This window comes from Oncorhynchus gorbuscha, linkage group LG14, assembly GCF_021184085.1.
Source record: "Oncorhynchus gorbuscha isolate QuinsamMale2020 ecotype Even-year linkage group LG14, OgorEven_v1.0, whole genome shotgun sequence".
NCBI lineage: Eukaryota > Metazoa > Chordata > Actinopteri > Salmoniformes > Salmonidae > Oncorhynchus > Oncorhynchus gorbuscha.
Window position 1 is genome coordinate 19465227 of NC_060186.1, and position 4351 is coordinate 19469577.

Consider the following 4351-nt stretch of genomic DNA (forward strand, 5'->3'; position numbering starts at 1 on the left):
CCACCATACTGGTAGGCTTCCAACACACTGGCCGGCTTCCACCATACTGGTCGGCTTCCACCATACTGGTCGGCTTCCACCATACTGGTAGGCTTCCACCATACTGGTCGGCTTCCACCATACTGGTAGGCTTCCACCATACTGGTAGGCTTCCAACACACATTGGTGAAAAAAGTACCCAATTGTCATACTTCAGTAAAAGTAAAGATACCTTAATAGAAAATTACTCAAGTAAAAGTTACCTAGTAAATGTCTACTTGAGTAAAAATCTAAAAGTATTTGGTTTAATATGTGCTTAAGTATCAAAGTAAATGTAATTGCTAAAATATGCTTAAGTTTTAAAAGTAAAAGTATAAACCATTTCACGTCTTATATTAAGCCAGACAGACAGCACCATTTTTCTTATATTAAGTCAGACAGCACCATTTTAATTAGTATTTTTATTTAAGGACAACCAGGGGCACACTCCAACATTCAGACACCATTTACATATGAAGTATGTGTGTTGAGTGAGTCCACCAGATCAGAGGCAGTAGGGATGACCAGGGATGTTCTGTTGATAAGTGCGTGAACTTAGCTATGTTCTTGTCCTGCTAAGCATTCAAAATGTAACGAGTACATTTGGATGTCAAGGAAAATGTATGGAGTAAAAAGTACAATATTTTCTTAAGGAATTTAGTAAAGTAAAAGTAAAAGTAGTCAAACATATAAATATTAAAGTAAAGTACTTTACACCACTGCCACCATACGGCCTTCACCTTTACTACGTTTTCAGAGAAGAGACAAAGGGCTGAGACTTCTTTATCATTTGAATTCAGATGCAAATAGGGACAGTATTCTGGATATAGTGCAGCTGCAAATAGGTACAGTATTCTGGATATAGTGCAGCTGCAAATAGGTACAGTATTCTGGATATAGTGCAGCTGCAAATAGGTACAGTATTCTGGATATAGTGCAGCTGCAAATAGGTACAGTATTCTGGATATAGTGCAGCTGCAAATAGCTAGAGTATTCTGGATATAGTGCAGCTGCAAATAGGTACAGTATTCTGGATATAGTGCAGCTGCAAATAGGTACAGTATTCTGGATATAGTGCAGCTGCAAATAGGTACAGTATTCTGGATATAGTGCAGCTGCAAATAGGTACAGTATTCTGGATATAGTGCAGCTGCAAATAGGTACAGTATTCTGGATATAGTGCAGCTGCAAATAGGTACAGTATTCTGGATATAGTGCAGCTGCAAATAGGTACAGTATTCTGGATATAGTGCAGATGTTTAGTTTAGAAGTACAGCACACACATCCAGTAACCTGCAAGTGCAGTGTATAAAGAGTGAACCGATGAAAGAATGTCGAAAGCCCCCGTTTAAAGCGTTACATTTAGCATTGAAACGTGTGCGCTGATCTACCGTAGCCTTCGTTGATACTATGTGCATACCAGTGTGTGTAGGTGCATTGTAAAGAACTCACAAGGACCATTGGAGCATTACAGAACACATCGCTGTTTTTATTAAAGCCCCGACTGGCAATAATAGTGAAAAAGTGAACTCAGAACAGACGGTGCATGGCAAGCCCACAGCCTCTCTTCTTTTGTAGTTTCATTTACATTACATTAACATTTACATTTTTGTAGTTTCCTTTGTTTATTTATCATTTTTCTTCTTTTTGTTGTTGTTGTAAGAGTACATCAACTCCTGCTTTTATTGTAGCATGAATAACATCAATAAAAGAGAAAAGGAAATATACAACTTATATTACACTGTGTTATGAACAAAATATAAATCTATAACTCTATGTTATATGTACATAATTATCTTTCTCCATTTGTCAAGTTGAGATGGTCAGATATGTGTTTTTCTTTTCTTTTTTGACTAACTCTGACTTTGTTTTGAGCTCCACTCGTGACATTTGATTGTCTTCATTATTATCATCATCATCTTCATCGCGATCATGGTCACCATCGTCGCTGTGTCGGCCAACATCACCAGGGCCTAACATCCTGTCACCCTGCTCATGAAAAACGTTGGACTCTATTCATTAGTATAACTAGAGCTCAATGTTTGTCCTGGCCAGGTCACAAAACTCCTGGCCCTAAGTACAGTATATTACCTCAGTATGTGGCAGACCTAGCAAGCTGGGATGATTGTAACTTGTAACCCCCTCCTTTTCCCCACACTGTCTAGCCTACTTGTCTAACCTACAGCTTCCAGCCAGAATACAGGACACCCTTTCTCCAGCGTTAGGTCTCACCGTGGCCTGATTGTGAGGTTGTCTGTATGGCCACGTATGATTGACTGTGAGGCTCACTATCTGGCAATAGGCATGGTTGTGATTGATTGTGTCAGAGTAAACATCTGCAGCAAGCATGACTGGGCTGGGTCACTATCTGGCAGCACACCTGTAGAGTGAGTGGACATGGCTAATGGCTAGGTCATAGTGTGGAGCTAAAACAAAGTAAAGTCCCCAGAGTTCTGGAGTCACATAGATATGACAGGTCATTACTTACTGAATGTCAGGTTATGCTGTAGAACATTGTGGAATAGGCAAAGTAAACACTGATTTTCCTATGGGTCGCAAATGTGTGTGTGTGTGTGTGTGTGTGTGTGTGTGTGTGTGTGTGTGTGTGTGTGTGTGTGTGTGTGTGTGTGTGTGTGTGTGTGTGTGTGTGTGTGTGTGAGTGTGTGTGTGTGTGTGTGTTCTGATCATGTCCTAATTGGATTTTTTTTAAATGACATTTGCACAACTGTGTCTGCTAATAATTTGTGTGTGTCTGCTGTGTCTGTGTGTCTCTGTGTCCGCCAGCCTCAACGATGTTCCACGGCATCTCAGTGTAAATAGCAACCCTAGTAAACGGGAGTCTCGCTCCTTTGTTCAGAGGAAACAGAATAGAATAATATAACCGTTTTCTTTTATCTTCATAAAAAGAAAGAAAGTCCAAAAAACTTCACATTATACATGAACCATTACGAAGAAACCAAAAAATCACCTTCTTTTCTCTGACCACACAGAGTGTCTGAGTGCTTTTAGAAGTGGGTTTGGACATAAAAGGGTTACGTTGTCAAGCTGAGGGACGCGGATGGGGAGAGAGTTAGTGAATAGAAAGTCCAGTCTCCTTCACGAAGAGCGACAGCCGTCCATTGGCTGTCGTCCGTGTCGCTCCTCCTCCTCACCCAGCGTCCATATAGGATTAATACTAAACAAACAGAACAGATAAAAACAGGAACTAAAAAATGCAAAATTACAAATAAAGTATCAAATAAAAGGACAACATTAGATGTAAATACTCTAAACCAGCTAAATATAATAATGCTTCATTGACCGAAGAAGTTTCATATTGGTCATAATAAACCCAATAAGAGGCCAAAATAAATTATACTGTACATAACTTACTCAAATTGAAAGAAACGCTGACCATCATTATAATTATTGTTAATAATATTATTACACTAGAGGCAGTTTGAATAAAAATAATAAAATACAGTATTGAAATACAAAGGAAACACTGATGTGCTGATATGACCATCAGCTCCTCCCAATAAGAACAGCAGAATGACTTGTTTTGGGGACGCGGACGGGGACAGAGTCAGACACAGGGGGACATAGAGGGGGACTCTCAGAGAGAGGGACGGAACGGGGACAGACAGCAGTGACTCCTGTGCTTTAGTCAAACTAAACTACCAGTTGGAGCCCACAGGAACCCACCAAACTTCTAGAACAAAATACACACAAACTTTGTGTGATATATCAATTGGGAGTATTATGAGAGGGTTTGGGTTGTGGGTAAGAGCTGTTCGCTTGTGGTGCTGGCTGGATCAGTTGGCAGCGGAGTAGAGTTGTTGTGGGGTTTCGATTGGGGAACTGGGGCTTGGGTATGTGTGTGTGTGTGTGTGTGTGTGTGTGTGTGTGTGTGTGTGTGTGTGTGTGTGTGTGTGTGTGTGTGTGTGTGTGTGTGTGTGTGTGTGTGTGTGTGTGTGTGTGTGTGTGTGTGTGTGTGTGTGTGTGTGTGTGTGTGTGTGTGTGTGTGTACAAGAGAGCCATAGGGCTTTCTCTGTCTCTGTATACCAGGATACTGAAGTTCTGGGGGCTCACAAGGGAAACTCCAGTGTTTCTGTTTGTCTTGGAAAGGGACAGAGTTCTGGGATCTAGTGCCTAGTGATGACTAAACCAGCTCACACAGACTAAACACACACACACACGCACAGCGAGCTTGCTGACACACACTCTCACACACATACAAGGGGGTGTTTCATATCTAAAAGAAACCTTTCTTTGTACCTTCCAAAGTCCTCATGATCAGAATAAAATAAAGCCAAAGAAAGGGTAAAAGAACGAGTGTAAAAGGAGAGAAGAG